The sequence below is a fragment of the Papio anubis genome, chromosome 1, assembly GCF_008728515.1.
Source record: "Papio anubis isolate 15944 chromosome 1, Panubis1.0, whole genome shotgun sequence".
NCBI classification, from domain to species: domain Eukaryota; kingdom Metazoa; phylum Chordata; class Mammalia; order Primates; family Cercopithecidae; genus Papio; species Papio anubis.
Window position 1 is genome coordinate 117,336,825 of NC_044976.1, and position 20,929 is coordinate 117,357,753.

Consider the following 20,929-nt stretch of genomic DNA (forward strand, 5'->3'; position numbering starts at 1 on the left):
AAAAAAAAAAAGAAAGCTTTAGAGAAAGTATACACTGTTTTGCCCTTCCACCCCTTCCATGTAAGGACACAGCATTCCTCCTTGCTGGAGGATGCAGCAACAAGGTGCCATCCTGAAAGCAGAGAGCGGCCCTTACCACACACCAAAGCTGGTGCCTCGCTCTTGGGGCCGTCCTAGCCTCCAGAACTGTAAGAAATAAATATCTGTTCTACATAAATTACCCAGTCTGTAGTATTTTGTTACAGCAGTACGAGTGAACTAAGACGCCAGGTTTTTAATTTTACACTGTTCTTTTCTCCTGTAGCTATTTCTTTTGTACCTAAACATCTCTTTGGGCTATTTTCTTCAGGTCTTTTTTTCTGTCTCCCCAGCAGACAGAAATGATGAAATATAAAGTCATGAAGCTTTGGCTCCCAGGAAGGATTACATCATCACCTCAGGGCAGTTAATCTATATTTAAACGCAAAGTTTATACGTAAGTAAAGAATAAGGAGGCAAGTCCTTTTTTTCCTTAGAAAGATGATTAAAACTAAATTAACAATTATCTAAACATGACATAAATAATTAGAAAATTAAATGCAGTGCAAAATATTTTAATTCCTAATAACACTACTTGCTAAACCAAATCAGCAAGTGTCATATTCTTGCCATAACATACTAACTAACACAGCATATTTTTATCTTGAACAGGACAGTAAGTACAGGTAATACATCAAGAAGCACTACAGTTTTAAAAGTATAAAAAATGATATAAAATGTTTTTAAAAGTTAGTTTTTCCTCATAAGAATTTTTTTTTTTTTTTTTTTTTTTTTTTTTTGAGACAGGGTGTCTCTCTGTTGCCCAGGCTGGAGTACTGTGGATGATCAGAGCTCACTGCAGCCTCAAACCCCTAGGCTCAAGCAGTTCGCCCACCCTCCCAAGTAGCTGGTACTAGACGAATACACAACTACGTTGGCTAATTTTTTGTGTGTGTATAATTCAATTTATATGAAATATTCAGAATAGGCGAACCCATAAACAGGAAGTCAGTTGGTGGTTGCTAGGGACGGGGAGGACGGAGGAAATGGAGAGTTCTTGTTTAATGGGTACAGGGTTTCATTTTGGGATGATAAAAAATGTTTTAGAACTAAACAGAGGCGATGGTTACACAACATTGTGGATTTTCAGTACCAAATGTCACTGAATTGTTCCTTTTAAAATGGTTAACTTTATGTTATGTGAATTTCACCTCAATACAAATAAATAATAAATACATTGCAAGGAAAAATTTGGAAAGAGGCCTATCAAACAAAAAAGTTGTAATGAAAAAGAAAAGACATTAAACATGTTTTTAAACAGGTGGTTTTGGGCATGGAGCTGGTTGATGTTACAAATCCTATCCCATTCATTCACATCAAGCTGTCCAAACCTAGTAACTGGAAAGGTCCCATGATGCTGAGCTCTAAATATCAAACACAAAACTAGAATTCTAGAATTATCTGGTATTTTCCCTTTCCTGAAAATTCCATCTTTAACTGGGGTCTATGGGTTCAAGAGCCATATTTATGAACCAAAATTCAGGACACATACTCTGGTTCAGGGACAATGAATGGTAGGAAGACTATCCAGGATATGTAGCTGTTGAAACTGCAGCCCTCTCAATGACTCTAATACTCAAGAGGTTAAAAGAATCTAGCCCCAGGAGCTTTAGATACAAAAATAGTAACAACCCAACTGAACTTGACTGCATTTAGAAAACATAATTATTTCCAAATCTACTGAGCAGCTTAACAGTCTTCAGTGACGCCTACAGTCACTGGGATTCGAAGACTCCTGCTCCCGGCAGCGCCAGGTCCTTTTATGCCTATGGATTTATCTCGGCTCCTGCTTCGACTTCTATGACTACGCCCTTCAGAACGCCCGTTGTACGGGCTAGAAAGTGTGTCTGAGCTCCTCCCTCTGTCCTTATCCCTGGTCTTTTCTTCTCTTGCCTCCCTCCTGCTTGAGGACCTGCGCTGGTGCTTGGTTTCTCCTTCTTCAGCTCCCTCTCTAGGTTCTCTGCCCCACCAGAGCAGGCAGTCCTGGCCTTGGGGAGCTTCCGCCCCTCCCTGGGCATTGACTTTTGAGCACTCTCCGAGTTCTTGCTGCTGTGCTTCTTAGGGCCAGGGTCATCCTTTTCCTTTACTGTCTTGCTTCTGGGTGACGAAGAGGATGGTTGCTCTGCCTGTATCTCCCGGTCAGTTTTCTCTTTTTATTTTCTTTTTTTCCTTTTTGTCTTTTTTTGCGCTTTTTTGTTGGTTTTTCATCTTCAGAGCTCTCAGACAAACTTGGTGAGGAGGTACGAGCCCCACAGCCCTTCTCCTGGAGCTCTTTGGTCACATCGTCCATTTCTTCTAAGTCCTTAGAACCCTGTAGTTAGACACATGATCCACTCAGATAGTTCTTCCTTTGATCTTGATCCCATTAAAATTGTCAATGGCCAGAATTGTGCTCCTCTGGTCTTCATAGCAGAGGAAATAGAATCCCTTGGATTTCCCAGTCTTCTTGTCCCACATGAGATTAATGTTAACAATCTCTCCATATTGTGAGAACACACAGATGATGTCCCCTTCAGTCAGCTCATAAGGAAGCCCTCCCAGGAAGATCCAGGTGCTGTCCTTGTACTAGGAGTGCTAGGACATCTTATTGGCCACCCCAAGCTGGACCTCTCACTCATTCAGTTCGTTGATCAGCTTCACTTTAGTAAAAGGGTTCACCTCCGTAGGCTCGCGCTCAGCATTCAGGTATCAGTGCCCAGGCAAGGCAGCCTGGTGCATACTCTGGCTAATGTTTTAAATTTCTTGTAGAGGCGGGGTCTTGCTGTCTTGCCCAGGTTGGTCTCAAACTCCTAGCCTTAAGTGATCCTGTTGCCTTGGCCTCCCAGAGTGCTGGGATGACAGCTGTGAGCAATTGCACCTGGCATTCATAAGAAAATTCTAACATTGATTTTCAGGTGTTCATTCTGGGGGTATATGATATTGTCATTATCTCTTGTGGCCAACTAAACGCTTATCATACCAACAATTATCACTGCTCACACATCCATATTGACACCTGCCTGATTCCCCTCTTCAGCTAATTATCTGAGAACATTTATCCTTTGGCCAGCAGCTGAGAGATGTGGCTATCCACACCAAGTTGGCAGACTGTTACTAAACATGTGAGGATTAAATCACATTGGTTTTAAAACTTTTCTAATTGTATACCCTTTTTCAAATATAATATTCTTAGATGTGCCTAATAAGTGGAATTTTCCAAAGAAAAGCTTGAGAGGTAGATGGATAATAGCAGAGTCAGTGGGGGAGCTCTGGTGGGTCCCGACTGCTCTTTTGACCTCACCCCAGACAAGCACAAGGGGGCTTCTCAGAGCACAGTCTGAAAACCACCTTCAGACATTTTCAAAGTATTAATATTTTGTTGAAATTGAAACTGTCTTCCTCACGATATTGGGGAATATACAGGAGAAGAAAGATAGTAAAATATGGGCTAGAGGTACAAATATCACATATGCTGACTTAGCATAACTCTTCTCATTTCTTCCTCTGAGATAAGACTCTGACTTTGTGGGGTGGTCAATGCCCTTCCCAGTCATTCTCCAATCATACCTCCTGGGGAACGCAGCTGACTACTTGCCTTTCTTCTGTAGAGTATTACCCTCTTCATTCACACTCTTCCATCATCCTAGAATGCCCTTTACCCTCTTTTCTGCATGGGGAACCCTCCTTGGTTATTAGGCCCTAACAATCTCTCCCTGATTCTAAGACTCTTAAACATGCTCCTTCCTCTTACTAAACACACCCACACATGCTCCATGCTCCACCACACACACCATCAATGTCTCTCTTTCTCTCGCTCAGAAGAACAGATGCCTCCTTCATCAATTCTTCATTATTGAACATATCACATTGGTAACTTGGTAAATTTTTTTTTAATTTGCTCCATAGATTTATTTTCCCGCCTAGAATATGAGCTCTTCTAGGGCAGGGGCTATGTTTTCCCTCTTTATATACTCAGTAAATAGCACAGTGCCAGGTACATTGTGGTCCCCTAATAAATGTTAACTGAATCATGACAAATCTTTTCTTCCATACTTTAGCTCCAAATGTAAAGGGTAAAATAACTATAAACAAAATAAGCCAAATGTTTCAGTTGCAGGCAATTGTTAAGTTACATTCTAAGAGTTTGTTTAAAAATGGGTTCTTTGAAACTCAGAAATTGAATTCTTTAAATGGGAAGCAGACCATCAAAGTCTCTTTGAGCCTATAATATTCTTGAAGAATGGTTTTAACAGCATGATTTCATCTGTACCTAACCAGCATCCATAAAATTGTTTCTGTAGGAAGGCGGAATCCAAGGTCCATTTTGGACACCAGAAATCTATTCAGTGGTGGCTTTGATTTTGTATTAGAAAGGACTTAAGGGGAGCAATTATGCATGCAGAGGAAATTGTATTTGTATATACAGTAAATTCTTTTTAAATTGTATGATTACTTTGAGGTGGGGTAACAGGTTAAACATCCTTATGCATTCATTGCCTTTCCTAACACTGATATTGTATGGACTGCCAGAGGTGGCAGCCCTGGTCACCGCTGGTGGAAAAGAAAAGAGCAGAAAGAAGGTGAGAAGAAGGGATTAGAGCAGAAGCTCTCAAAGTGTGTTCCCAGGACCAGCAGTATCATCACAGCTTGGGAACTTGTTAAAAATGCAGTCTTGGGTTCCAACCCAGACTTACTAAATCAAGAATTCTAAGAGTGGGGCTTATCAGAGAAGAAGAAATGAGAACATTTATGCAACCCTGCTTTAACAAGCCTCTCCAGTGATTCTGATGTATGCTAAAGTTTGAGCGAGGTTTTTGGGCACCAATAATCTATTCTTAAAATTCACTTCAACTGCAGAAAATGAGGTACAGATAAAAACATTATGAATGAAAAAAAGAAGGTCCCTTCTAAGCCAACAGTTCTCAATCTTGGCTGCACTGTAATCACTTGGGAGCTTTAAAAAATACTGATGCCTGGGCACCACCCCCAGAGATTCTGATTTAATCAGTCTGGGATTTGGCGTGAGCAATGGGAGTTTTAAAAGCTCCCCAGGTGATTCTAACATGAGGCCATGAATGAGACACCACTGTTCTAAGCCAACTACTACATAATTATCTTCCAAAGCTGCCAACCTGCTAGGAAACACTGAAACACACACACACACACACACACACACACACACACACACACACACACAAATAAAAGGATGAAAAATATGAGGAGTAAGTTCACTTCCTAGTAATTTACATTTCAAGATAATGAAATCTCTAAGGCAGTGATTTAATCACATATGGGCAGAGGCCGCTTTGGCTCCCAGCAGTTTGGATATTAATGCAGCAGCCATGAAGGACAGAAGATTATGAAGCTGTGGTCATAGCCTCTATGCTGGTGAGAGAAGACACCTGTGACAACAAGTAGGCACGCCATCTTCGACGCCTAGAGAGACTTACTCGGCAAAGTCCAAGTCCATAAATCTCTATGGCTTAGGGATTTAGAAAGCATATACAGCCTGGACATCACCAAGGAAGTAATACCACTGAGGAGTGTCCAGTATCAGAACTGTAATGGATTGGAGACAAAATTATCTCTGCATAGATATATTTTTCTACCCATGTCCCTGCTTGGCAAACTCCCTACTTCCTTCTGATCTTTCCTACCAGAAAGTCTGGATTCAACAGTCAAGCACTGTAAGTGGGTCTCACGGTTAGCTCAGTTGGTTGGCCACGTCCTGGACTAACACCAGGTGGCCTTGGGTAAGTGAAGCTGAGATGCCCAGTAATTCTTATATATAATGTATGATGTAATTCCATGACTATCTCAAGTGTTCTGAACCTTTGAGAGACAGTGTGAATTTCTTACAAAGTACCCACAATACGAACAGGAAAAAACATTTCTAAAGTTATTTGCCTGGCATAAAATAGTTTACAAAAAAGGGGATTTCTTTGACTGTTATTTCACCTCTTCCAAGAGCAAGTAAGTCTCATGTTCCAGCCAATCATGGCTCCCTTTCTCATCCAACCTGTAGACTGATATAAGACTACAGGTAGACAGACCACATTTGCATCAGTTCAGACCCTTCTGTCAGCTCAGATTGTTAACTCAACCTTATAGTAAGTTAGAAGAATGACAAAACCAAGCACTAAAATATGATTGTGATAACTAGCTTGGTTATAAACCACGGTTGAGAGGCAGAATCTAATGCCACACTGTTGGGATTCAAGACTTGCCCAATTACTTACGTGGCATTGAACACATACAAAATAGGGATAATAATAGTACCTATCTTGTAGGGTGGTTAGGAGGACTGTGACAAGTTCATTAGTATAACCCTGGCACAGAGTAAGCTCTCAGTAATCTGACCATTTCTGGAGATCAAAATTTTGTTTTATTTTGACCCAACCATTCAATGTATGGAAATCTTTCCTATAGAAATACTCACACAAGAATGTAAGAAGATCTGGTGTTCCCCCTGATTATTTAATTATGAAAGAATTATACTGGTACATATACACCATGGAATTCTATGCAGCCATAAAAAGGAATGAGATCATATCCTTTGCAGGGACACAGATGGAGTTGGAAGACATGATCCTCAGCAAACTAACCCAGGAACAGAAAACCAAATACCACATGTTCTTACTTATAAGTGGGAGCTGACTGATGAGAACACAAGGACACACATAGTGGGGAACACCACACACTGAGGCCTGTCAGGCTGGGGAGAGAGAGCATCAGGAAGAATAGTTAATGGATGCTGGGCTTCATACTTAGGTGACAGGATGATCTATGTAGCAAACCACCATGGCACACATCTACCTATGTAACAAATCTGCACATCCTGCACATGTAGCCTTGAGCTTTAAAGTTGAAGAAAAAAAAAAAAAAAGAATTATAAGTAACTAATGTCCATCAGTAGGGGAAATAGTAAATAAGTTATAGTTTTCTTTTTATATAATGAAATACTATGGAATAAATAAGAAGGTAGGTCCTGTTCAGTACTGAGAATTGGCACAGGGTGGAGGTGAGGAGCCCAAATCTAGAGTCAGACATGTGAGTCCAGTGCCAGCCTTCTTGTGCACCAGCTGTGCTTCCTTGTGCAAAACAGGGAACTTCCTTAGCTGTAAAATGGGAGGAATGACAGTACTCCCCTGAAGGTTCTATATAGACATTTGTTAAATAGATAAATGCTGACAAGGAAGACAGCCTACATACCTAACTTACTAGTGGTTATACAAGGAAATGGGAGTAATTACTTCCTTTTTGACTTTTTTGTATTGTTTAACATTTTTAAAAATGCATGTCATTTTTCTGTCACCAAATTTTAAAAATAAGCCTGGGCCAGATGCAGTGGCTCACACCTGTAATCCCAATACTTTGGGAGGCCGAGGTGGTAGGATCACTTGAACCAGGAGTTTGAAACCAGCCTGGGCAACATAGGGAGACCCTGTCTCTACCAGAAAAATAAAATAAAATAAAATAAAATAAAATAAAATTAAATTAAATTAAATTAAAATAAAACAAAACAAAACAAAATAAATAAAGGCAAATTAGCCAGGCCTGGTGGCACAGGTCTGTAGTACCAGCTACTCAGGAGGCTGAGGTGGGAGGATTGCTTGAGCCTGGATATCAAGGCTGCAGTGAGTCATGATTGTGCTACCATACTCCAACCTGGGTAACAGAGGAAGATCCTGTCTCAAGAGAAAAATAGGCCTAGTTTATCAGCATATGGTCTGATCGAATTACTTGATATGTAACTAAAAGAATCTCATACTAACAGGAATGTTGGTTATTACCATTTTCATTTTAAGTAATGAGAAATTAAGACACAGACAATGTTAAATGATTTATTAAGTTCAGATATTAAGTTATTTGTAAAATGAAACTAAAATGGAAACAATGCAGTGTAATCTAAAGGACATGAGTTTTGAGGATCAGACAGTGCTAGGTTCAGATTCCTTCTATGCCTCCTAGTGCCTTTCGCATATTATGTAACCTCTCTGAAACTCAGTTTTATTATTTGGACAATGGGGTTAATGGTAATAATAGCTAACATCTATTGAGTGCTTACTACATGGGAAGCATTATAGCAAGAGCTATAAATGTATTATCTCATTTGATCCTCATAAAAACTCTGAGGTACTATCATCCTTGTTTCACAAGAATGAAGGAACTGAGGCACAGAAGGGTTAAATGAGTCATCCATAGCTAGTAAATAGTGGAGCCACGACTTGAACCCAGGTCGATCAATTTCAGCCATATGTACTTCAGAGGGAGATTATGTGAAGATAGCAAGACACTCAAGAAATTATTTGCTTTTGTCCCTTTGATTCACTAGAATGTATGGCCTAAAATTTTAATTTTATGTTATAATAAACTTTTAAGGGGTGTGTGATTCTCTTACATTGCTCACGCTAAAGATAACTGACTGCTTGATATACTTGTTTCATTGAGAAGTGGTGGCCCGTACCAGGGCAGGTGACAAGGACAGTGGTTCTCATTCATCTGGGCAGCAGCTTCAGTGCTAATTCTAAACACAGGTGGTGAGAGAGACAGCCAACAGGAAGGGGGAAGGAATCACTGCTGACATGTGCAACTGGGAAGATTGATGGTTTCCCTCTCTCTTTTTCCCCAATGTGTCAGCCTGGGAGCAGAGACGTAGAAGCCGCTGTGCTGAGGACAGTAAAATACACAGCACAGTGTCTGCCTGGCTGCAACACTGATTAATGAGACCAAAATGACACAGAAAACAGGCGGTGCTTCGGAAGGAGAATTCACAGGCATTTCTTTATTTAATCATTTCAACAAAAGCAGTTCCCATAAACTGCCCAGTTTGAACTAGAATTCCCCGTGGTTAGAGCAATGCAGGGGTATATTTGGTGGGATGCGTGAATCAAAGAGTAAGAGTGTAAAGGGAATTTGTAATGAAGTAAATTCACTAATGACCGGCTGGGTACAAACTTAGGAATTCCTCTACTTTCTCTGACTGACCAAAACATTCACAAAGTTCCAAGTAAGATAGTTATTTGCCTACCTAACTTAATGTAGGGATGATATGAGAATGAGTTATCACAAGGAATTGCACCGTTAAAGCACTCTTGCTTTTCAGGACTAGTAGACAGCATCACCAATTCTTCACGTTTTACCATAGCTGCATAATGTATACATTTAAAATGATGTTATCTTTATTGAGGAAATTAATCTAAAAAATTAATTAACATCAAATATTATTTTTAGTACTTACTATCACCTGTCCTACTTCTCATGAGTAGCTCTTCAAACTTAATACTATATCCCAGACTAAATCTACTGACTCATGACCTTCAGGTCAACTCTCCCCTATTCTGCACTGTATTCTCAATTCTGGCTAATGATACAACCATCTACCTAATCTCCTAACCTTAAGATTCATCTCCAACTCCTTCCTTTCCCTTACCAGATTCTGATGGTTCGAATCCTGCCTCCTCCAATTATAGCTATGTGATCTTTGGCAAGTATTTTTGCCTCAGTTTCATCACCTGAAATAAAAATTTTAATAGTACTGATTTATAGGAGAATTGCAAGAATTAAATTAATACATAAAAAGTGTTTAGATTGGTGCCTGGCACATAGAAAATACTTAATAAATATTAGCTATCTTCATCATCTAATCAAGTACTAAATCATCAGAAATATTTCTCAATACAATTTCATTTCTCCATCTCCATCAATGTAATCTAAACCACAATCATCTTACCTGTGCTGTTTCAATAGCTTTTTTCAGAGTTTATTTTATACTACTACCTGAACTATCATTTAAAAGTAATGAATCTCCACTAATTCTTCCTTTTTCACAGAGTCAAATCCAAACCCTTAATTTAGTGTATAAAATCCTTCATAATCTGACTTCAAATACATGTAGATTACTGAGACATAGTCAGGGCAATTATCCCCATGAATCAACGTTAATTAAGCAAGTAAGAAGTCTTATGAGAAATTCAGGGTTCAAGTTTTACATTTAACATTTTATAACATGCTATTTTTCATTGATTATCCTAACACTAGAGTAAGTATCATATTCACCGAAAAACCACCGAGTAATCTTCAGGATCTATAAATTAAAGCCTAAAACATAAACAAAATGACATGTCATTATTCTAGAGGAAATTAAATGTACTGTACTTCTGTTGCTTGGTGTAGTGGGTTGCATTATGTCCCTCCAAAATTCATGTCCACCTAGAACTTCAGAATGTAACCTTATTTGGAAATAGGATCTTCGCAGATGTAATCAGTTAAGATGAGGTCATACTGGATTATAGTGGGCTCTAAATTCAATGACTGGTGTCTTTAAAAGAAGAGAAGACACAGACACATAGAGGGAAGAGGGCCACGTGACAATGGAGGCAGAGACTGGAGTGATGCAGCTACAATTCAAGAAAATCCCAAGGATTGCCAAGAGCCACCAGCAGCTAGGAAGAGACAAGGAAGGGTTCTTCCTTAAAGTCTTAAGAAGCATGCCCTGCCAACACCTCAGTGTCAGATTGCTAGCCTCCAGAACTGTGAAAGAATACATTTCTGTTCTTTCAGGCCACCCAGTTTGTGGTATTTTGTTATGGCAGCCTTAGAAAACTATTAACAGCACACTTGACTAATGTCTTAAACTGGTAAGGTAAGTAAGGTCAGTTGTTCAGGATCTGTAATCTGGTTACTATTTCTGTAAGAAATTCACATCCAGGACACTGGCCTTCTCTTCCAAGACTGTGCAAGCCCTGGGGCAATGCAGAGTAGCTCAGGAATGCAGAGTAGAATAAAGGTATTCTGCACTGTTTGTTATGGTGACTGACATAACCACAACTACAACTGTATGTAGGTAGAGGTGCTGAGAGGCAGGAAGCATTATTACATAGACCATGTCAAATAAACAAACAGCCATCAACTAAGGGGCTGTAATCATAGATGAATTTGCTGTTACTTTGTTCTGGGATCAAAGTTCTAGGATCACATTTGCATTGATTCCGTAAAATTACTGCACATAGTTGACTTTGCTCCATTTATTTCTTTCATTTAAACAGTAGCTCCTGAAATTTTCATTATGCTGTAATTGCTCACAAAAATGTAAATTTAAACTTAGCAAATACTTATGTCCTTTGGTTAAAAAATATATATATATATATTGATTCTATACCATTTTCCAGATGAAGCAGTACGGCATGCGCTACTTCAACTTCCATGATCGATTATTGCTCTCCAAAAGGACTTTTTTTTCCCTTTGAAACCTTGAGATTGTTTTTTGGCATAATTACCCCAGCCCAAACAGTTTTGAGATATGTGTGTGTTTGTTTTTTTAAATAAGCAGTAAACTATATCTTTTACTTTAAAAAAACAAGTAAATATGCCTTTAAATTTTCTTTGAAGTTCTTTATAAAAATTTCTTTTCTAAAAAATAAATGTTATTGTGTATATTTAAGGTATACAGCATGATATTATGGGATATATACAGATACCAAAAAGGTTACTATAGTAAATTAACATATCCATCATCCTACATAGTTATCGATTTCTTTTGTTTTTATGTCAAAAGCAGTTAAATTCTTATGTAGTATCAATCCCAAATACAGTACAATTTTATTACCTATAGTCCTCATGTTGTATTTAGATCTCTAGACTTGTTCATCCTACATATCTACTACTTTGTATCCTCTGACCTACATCTCTCCATTTCATCCTTTACAAAGAATTCTTGTATGTAATAAAATAACCTCAGAGGAAAAAAGAAAGAAAAATTCAAATTTGCAAACCAGTATCAGCCAATCATTAATTCACTATCCCTCTTTATGTTTAAAAGATCATCTCAGTAATCTCTGGAAGCTCTGAATGACAGTCTATAAGGTTAGGGAACAAATAGTCCTATATATATTAATTTTTCTTTTGGAGTTTTTTTAATGATCAATTCCAAATATACAGTACAGGGAAGGTGAAATGACTAAGAAAAAAATCATATTTAATTCCCTGTTAACACTAAACTATATTATTCAAAATGTCTTTCAAAATACTTAGCCAGATCACTAAATCTCAGTCACTACCTTAGTTTAACTACTCACTAAGAAAATAGTCAAGCAACAGAAATCCATTGTGAGACACCATCTAGAGCGAAAAGCTACACTGCTATATGTAATTTATTAACTTAGTAGTTTAGTCTCTCAATATTTAGCAAGTTTGTTTAAAAATTACCATTCCCACTGGTTTACAGTGACATTAATATAAATCCATAATTTCAAAGTCAACATTCCTTTCACTGTGAACTAAACACTTCTTTCTTTTCTTTTCTTTTCTTTTTTTTTTTTGAGACGGAGTCTCACTCTGTCGCCCAGGCTGGAGTGCAGTGGCGATCTAGGCTCACTGCAACCTCCGCGCCCCCTGCCGCCCCCCGCAGCCCCCCGCCGCCCCCAGTTTCAAGGGATTCTCCTGCTTCAGCCTCTCAAGTAGCTGGGATTACAGGAGCCTGCCACCGCACCCGGTTAATTTTTGTATTTTTAGTAGAGACAGGGTTTCACCATCTTGGCCAGGCTGGTCTTGAACTCCTGACCTTGTGATCCATGCGCCTCAGCCTCCCAGAGTGCTAGGATTACAGCAGCAAGTCACTGCACCCGGCCAGTAGTCCAATATATTTCTGACACACCACACAGCTTACTGCATTTCATATCTTTGAGTCTCTTACACAAGTTTTAAAGAAACTGGCAATCTATATAGAGATGCAGAGAGGGTGTTATCAAGGAAGTGTCAGTATTGGGGGGCACTGAAGAGTTTTAAGTTTCTCAAACTTACTGGTAAACCTTAAAATTTGACACAATCAAGTACTTAGTTCTTCCTCTAAAATTTTACCATCACATCGAATCTTCCACTCATGTTTAGTGGCACCATCATGGCTCTAATTTGCACTTGCTCTGTGTGTGTCTGTATGTTTATAAAATAACTCTACACTCCTAGTCAGTTGTCTTATTGTGCCTAATAAAATTCAAGGACATTTCTTTAATTAAGAGAGCCTTTCGTTTCCTGATTGCTTGCATAAATTGATTGCAATTTTAAAATTGTTATTAAGTTAGCTTATAATGTATTGTTTAATACACTGAGGAAATATTTATTTCACTTGTAAAGTAATGCAGCACCATAGTTTTGTTTCTCTAATGTAAATTATTTCATTTGGAATATGAGCATTCTTGTAGTAATCAAGTTGTAAATGTAAAGGTCAAAATAATGTTCTTCTTTATATTTTCTTTTTCTTTTCTTTTTTTTTTTTAGATGGAGTCTCGCTCTGTCGCCCAGGCTGGAGTGCTGTGGCGCAATCTCGGCTCACTGCAAGCTCCGCCTCCTGGGCGCACGCCATTCTGCTGCCTCAGCCTTCCAAGTAGCTGGGACTACAGGCGCCCGCCACCACGCTTGCCTAAATTTTTGTATTTTTAGTAGAGCCGGGGTTTCACCGTGTTAGCCAGGATGGTCTGGATCTCCTGACCTCATGATCCGCCCCGCTCAGCCTCCCAAAGTGCTGGGATTACAAGGGTGAGCCACCGCACCTGGCCTTATTTTGCTTTTCTAACAACTGGAACAAGTTTACTTTATTCACCAGCGAAATATTTACCATGTCCCTTTTGCAGTAAACAATACACTTTCAATTCTGATTTTTATATATTTTACAGCTTTATATGGGTATATTCTACTTTTGCAAATATGCTTTAAGTCAATAACTTATAATTTTTAATAGTCAACATAAAATCAACACTCACACTCAAACTGTAAAAATTTTAAATGCTTTTACTTATGAGTTTTTGAGACTTCTTCCCCAACTGGAAATTTTTACATGTTGTACATAATTCTTCTGTATAGTACATTTGAACAGATAAAATAATTAGCATAAATAAAATATAGCTCTTTATACTATATACATATGTATTAAAATACTAAATTGCACCCCATAAATATGTACAATTACAATGTTTCTTTTTAAAAAATAAAATAGTGCTCTTATTTTTGACAATTTCAAACACGTGGTCTGAAAATGTATCTTGAAATTGCATTAATTTTCATCTACTTAGATGACAAATTACTGTACCATGAAAAGTTATTAATGATAAAATACTTGGTACCACAGGTGATACCATTGCTTGCCTCAACTGGTAAACTCCTGGACATTTTTGGGAAAAATAACATAGACTTTTGTTTTGCTGTTACTATCAAATAATTATAGTTACTGAGAAAGTAACTGTAAATGCTCATGTCTGGACCATCAAACAGTAAAGGACAGTGAGAAATGTATGTACCAAGTGGAACAGAGCTGTTTTGTGTGGACAGGTGGAACCCCAGCTGGGTAAGAACAATGCTATTGAAATGTCATCAGTTGAGTTATACTGAAGTGATTTTCTTTATTTTCTATCTTGAGGAATATGTGATTTTTAAAAAATACTGCAGCAGAAAAAAGAGCCCAATTACCGATCCAATGTTTTATATAACAAAGTATTTTTCAAGTTTTCTCATATTTCTAACAATTTTAACTTTTTTGCTGACCTCCCACCCCACCAGCACTACTGGGTTAATAAGAATCAAGTCTATCTTTTTCAGCCTTTTTCTTCTACCATTCCACTCCATGAACTGTACACTTATTTTACTTCCATACTCTTGCTAACTTCCAAGACTTTGCACTTGCAATTCTCTCTGCCTGGCATCCCTTTCTTGACCTAACAAATTTCAACATATCTTTTAAGACCCGGTGCAGCTGTTACCACATTTGTGGAGCACTCTACAAATCCCCAGGACAAGATGAGTCACTTGCTCCTGTAAGCAACTACAATGCTTTGTCCTCCCTCTATTATAGCACATAGTTGTACTGTAACTCACTTTTCCTACATGCTCACTACCCTCACCAGCCAGTGAAATCCTCGAGGGAAAGAACCATGCTGTTATCCCTAACACCAACAGGGCAGGGATTCAATATATGCATATGAATGAAGTAGAAATGAATACTACATGAGGCTTATGAAATGCAGGAGCTAAAGTCTCATCTTAAATCCCATGACACTCAGAGTCCCCACAATGGATGAAGATGGAGGCGGGCCATTTGCCAAGATGAGTAGGGAAAATTATCCCTTCCCAGACTGCCTACCCAAATGCTGGCCATCTTTCAGGTAACAATACCTACAACTATCAGAACAGTAATCCCAGCACTTTGGGAGGCCGAGGCGGGCATATCACGAGGTCAGGAGTTCGAGATCAGCCTGGCCAATATGGTGAAACCCTATCTCTACTAAAAATACAAAAATTAGCCGGACATGGTGGCACGTGCCTGTAGTCCAAGCTACTCGGGAGGCTGAGGCAGAAGAATCGCTTGAACCCAGGAGGTGGAGGTTGCAGTGAGCTGAGATTGCGCCACTGCACTCCAACCAGGGCAGCAGAGTAAGACACTGTCTCAAAACAAAACAAAACGAAACAAAAAAAATGCCTAATACATTAAAATTAATTTAATAAAACACTCTTAGAATAATAAGTGCTTAAAAGCTACCTCATAAACTCTTTATAAAGTTCCTCAACTCTCCTTAGAGTGCAAGCAATCTCACTTTAAAGTTCAGAGTAGATGTTATGTGATAATTTCCTGATATTTATTTTATTTCATTTTATTTTATTATTTTTCTTTTGAGACAGAGTTTAGCTCTTGTTGCCCAGGCTGGAGTGCAATGGCATGATCTCAGCTCACTGCAACCTCCGCCCCTTGGGTTCAAGTGATTCTCCTGCCTCAGCCTCCCAAGTTGCTAGCATTACAGGCTGCCACCACGCCCAGCTAATTTTTGTTATTTTTAGCAGAGACAAGGTTTCGCCATGTTGGCCAGGCTGGTCTCGAACTCCTGACCTCAGGTGATCCACCTGTCTTGGCCTTTGAAAGTGCTGGGATTACAGACGTGAGCCACCATGCCTGGCCTTTATTATTATTTTTTAAGACAGAGTCTTGCTCTGTCACCCAGGGTGGAGTGCAATGGCGTGATCTCAGCTCAATGCAACCTTCACCTCCTGGATTCAAGTGATTCTCCTGTCTCAGCCTTCCGAGTAGTTGGGATTAGAGGCTCATGCCACCATGTCCGGCTAATTTTTGTATTTTTAGTAGAAACAGGGTTTCACCATGTCCGCCACGCTGGTCTTGAGGTCCTGACTTCAGGTGATCTGCCCACCTCAGCCTCCCAAAGTGCTGGGATTACAGGTGTGAGCCACCATGCCCGGCCCTGATATTTATTTTAATAATGTTCTGTGAAAGAGGCATTCACAAGTATATAGGGAAATTCAATATAAATTCAGTTTGGTTTTTGACTAGTTTTGCCCTTAGCTAGAGCATACATTGAACCTGTAATACAGTGTCATTTTCTCTTTTCTGGAAGACAGTACTGCACATACCCCACGAGACACCCAAGAGCACTCCCAATTCAGCAAGGGCTGAAACATAGCACAACACTGCAGGATCAGGATGTTTTGAATTGAGGTAATAGATGGGATTTATGGGAAAACTGAGTGGAAATGTGTTTAGGTTTTTTAATCTCAATCTTTAAAAAGAATGAATTAAGAATCTCAAAATCAATATCAGATGTATGATGACTTCAATACAACAAAACACATCTTAAAACAAAATATTTTGAAATCGAGTTCCTTTTCTCCTCACCTGCTGCTGCTATGGTTCAAGGGGGTCACAGTTTCCTTCCACTGCAGAGATTCCTAAGAACCAAAAGCAATATGGAGGAAAACGCTTTGATCTTTCTAATGTCTTAAGCAGTAAGGAAGAAACAGCAAACTCCTAATGTCATCTAGTTAGTAGAGGATAAATGTGTGGTTTAGTATCAGAATTATTTCAACTTTCATTAGGAAATAAATTTCGAATAAGCACGAACTTACACTGGAGAAGGGACATGCTCTTCAATAAATAATGCTGGGAAAATTGGAGAGCCACATATTGAAGAATGAAACTGAACCCTTATCTCTTACCATATAGAGAAATCAACTCAAAATAGATTAAAAACTTAAACATAAGACCTGAAACTATAAAAATACTAGCATAATACCCAGGAAAACCTCTCCTGGACATTGGTCTAGGCAAAGAATTTATGACTAAGTCCTGAAATGCACAGGCAACAAACCCAAAAATAGACAAATAGGACCTAATTAAACTTAAAAGCTTAATTTTGGTTTAAGAAATAATCAACAGAGTGAATAGACACCTGTTGAATGGGAGAAGATAGCTGCAAACTATTAATCTGACAGGGGACTAATACCCAGAATATACAAAGAACTCAGCTCAACAGCAAAACAAACAAACGAAAATCAATCCCATTAAAAAGTGGGGAAAGGAAATCAATAGACATTCATCAAAAGAAGACATGAAAATGGCAAACAGGTATTTCAAAAAATCTCCAACATTACTAATCATCAAAGAAATGCAAATTAAAACCACAATGAGATATCATCTTATCCAAATCAGAAAAGGTAGAAAATAATGGATGTTGGTGAGGATGTGGAAAAAAAAGAACTCTTATACACTGCTGGTAGGAATGGAAACTAGTACAGCTGCTATGGAAAACAGTACAGAGATTTCTTAAGAAACTAAAAATAGAATTAGCATTTGATCCAGCAATCCCACTAGTGGATATCTACCCAAAGAAAAAGAAATCAATATATCAAAGGGATACCTGCACTCGCATGTTTATTGCAGCACTATTCACAATAGCAAAGCTATGGAATCAATCTAAGTGTTCATCAACAGATTCATGGATAAAGAAAATGTGTACATATATACAATGGAATGCTACACAAACATTAAAAAATAAAATAAAACCCTTTCATTTACAGCAATGTGGATAGAACTGGGGGGTTTTTGTTTGTTTTGAGACAGGGTCTCACTGTCACCCAGACTGGAGTGCAGTGGCCTGACCTCGGCTTAATGTAGCTTTGACCTCCCAAGCTCAAGTGATTCACCCACCTCAGCCTCCTGAACAGCCACACCCGGTTAATTTCTGTATTTGTTGTAGAGATGAGATTTTACCATGTTGCCCAGGTTGGTCTCGAACTCCTGGGCTCAAGTGATCCTCCCATCTTGGCGTTCTGAAGTGCTGAGACTATAGGTGTGAGCCACGTTCAGGGCAAGTGGAATAAGCCAGGCACCAAAAGACAAACATCTCATCTTCTCACTAATATGTAGGAGCTAAAATATTTGATCATATGGAAGCAGAGTGGAAAGATAGATAACAGAGACTGGGAGGGATGAGTGTGGGTGAGAGGGGAGGATGAAGAGAAGTGGGTTAAAGGGTGCAAACATACAGTTCGATAAAAGGAATACTTTCAATGTTTGGCAGCAGAGTAGGGTGAATATAGTTAACAAAAATGCATTGTACTTGGATGATGGACACCCTAAGTACCCTTACTTGATCACTACATATTATATACATGTAACAAAATTTCACATTATATATTATATACGTAACAAAACTTCACATGTATGCCATAAATTTGTACAAATAAAAATAAAAATAAAATAAAAATAATATGAGTCATGCTATTCTTTTTTTGAAGGATACTCAAAATGTTTCCCAGTTAACAAATCACATTTTACTAACATTTTTCTCTGCATAATACAGGTGCTTAATATATACTTATTAAATAAATGATTAAATGATAAAATTTCATAATTACTTTCTTCTTTATTCTCACAGAAAAATAAAAGACTATAAGCCTATTTCTGTTTTCAAGCAGTGTCTGTCCCTGTCCTCTTTTTCATCAAAATCTTTTACTGAAGTAAACCCATATGTGCTCAAATCTGCAATCTTGGTGTTCACTTATGACCTCTAACAGGATTCCTGAACACAAGCTCCCAAGCCTAACAAACATACTAGTCATTTCTTCAGTTTTAAATAGGGAGATCTGAATGATCTCAAAGTTACTGGAATATTCTGATGAGGACGCAAGAGCAGGAAAGAGCAGGCTCCTTAGGGGCCACTGAAACCACAAATATTCCAGAGCTACTAGCCGCAGAACAATGTGTGCTAGATCTAACAACTCCCCCTTTTTATCCAGCACTGCCAAAATAAAATATTACTGCTACCCTTTATCCTAAGAAAGCTAACACACACGATTTTGGGCTTATCAAAAAGATATCATCTATTGTATCAAGTCCTGTTTACAAACTTTAGACCACTGTGGACTTAGTTTAATGATTACATTTAACTTCACTCAAGCCCTTGTTGGAAGCAGTGGCCGGGATTGGGGAGGGGGAGCAATAGTTTGATTCAATTAAAATAAAAATACCAAATCCTCATTCATTCATCCATCCATTTACATTTATTGAGCGCTAGCCATGACCAAACACTGTGTTGAGGAGTGGGAACACAACAGTCATGAAATAGTAATTCCCTTGAGAAGTCTATTGTACAGTCATGATCGTGCCAAGCACACCTAATTCATTGTTCTATTTTACTTAGAACTAATTTTAAATCTCCAGTCTGCTTAAGCTCCCAAGAGTTTCTCTCTATTTAACAGGTAACCTCAGGTCTTGCTTTAATGAATTCAGTACGTTGTACCAACTTTTCTACTTCGTACTTCCAAATATTTCCACATAGATAACCATCCTCTCGACTTCACAGAAATGGGTCCCTCTAAGATTAACCCTTTCCCACAGTGCTACTAATTCTATCCTTTCTGTGTTCTTCAGAATATTTCTCCATCAGGTTTTATGTTTTTTCCATCTTTAATCTTTATCTCTTTATCAGATCCTTCAAGTCTCTCCTACTCTATGGAAATATAAAAAGGTTTACCTCCATCTTGGGTCATTTCTCCCTTTCCTACTCTTCCCAAATATTCCTGTAAGAACTTCATACCTGCCACCACCACTTTAATTCCCCATAAGCTACCCTCTACCTTAATCTCTCCACAAATCTGCTTTCTTACCCACAGAATTACTAAAGCTCTTCTAAAATTAAAAAAATGATTCCTAATCCTTTAATTCAATAGGCTGTTTTTGTCTTGCTGTTCTTCAATGATCTCTTTCAATCTATCAACTGACACTGCTTATTATCATCTACAAAACACTCCCCTCTCATTTTCATGAAGCTACACTGTATTGTTTGTATTTTACACTCTGATTTCTCTAATTTTGTCTTTGTTGATTCCTCATTTTTTATTCTCACTTAGTAAATGGGGATCTAAAGCAGCAGTTTTCTACTTTTTTTTCTGCTACAACAGGTAATATTCACAGAAAAGAGAACAAGAGAGCTTACTTTCTTTATCTGATCTTGTTTAACACTTGTGTCAAAGAATTGCTCATCGAACTGATCAGCTTCAAGGACCATGACTAGTCCATGTTTGTTTGCTTGTCTGTTGGTTGGTTGGTTTTTTTCTTTGTATGTGTGTGTGTGGTTGTTTGTTTCTTTTTCACCAGAGGAGTCTTGCCCTTTCTGTTATCCCTATAAGCCTATGCTGGAGCCAGGTCTGGCGCCCTTGACTTGTTCTTCCCGCATGCAGGAGCTCAGGTTGGTCTCTGGTACCCATTACCTCAGATAGGTGGTAATTCACATCCCAACATTTGGGTTTGGGTCAAGAGCTTTGGGCCTAATCAAGTTTATAAGAGCTAGACATGGGAATATCAGGCCCATATCTAGTAGTTAATAATATACTATTTTAATTATCATATGCCACTGCCCCAACAGCTGCTTTAAAAGCTCTGGAAAAGGAATCCTGTGGTTTAAAGGAGAATTTGTACTTTAACTTTTTCGTACTGAAACTTCAGGCCATAATGTCGTCTTTTTACTCCTCTTCACCATACTAGATTTTTTAAAACTGTCAAATAATTCTGGTAGTTTATATAGTATATATAGTTCAA

General features: G+C 38.4%; 1 protein-coding gene and 1 pseudogene across 1 annotated transcript in view; both read right to left on the bottom strand.

Moving 5' to 3' along the window:
- The window catches only part of WARS2 (tryptophanyl tRNA synthetase 2, mitochondrial), a 112,651-nt gene that overhangs the window by 51,447 nt on the left and 40,275 nt on the right, over positions 1-20,929 (bottom strand). The window lies entirely within an intron of this gene.
- Positions 913-20,399, bottom strand: LOC103888146 (annotated as a pseudogene).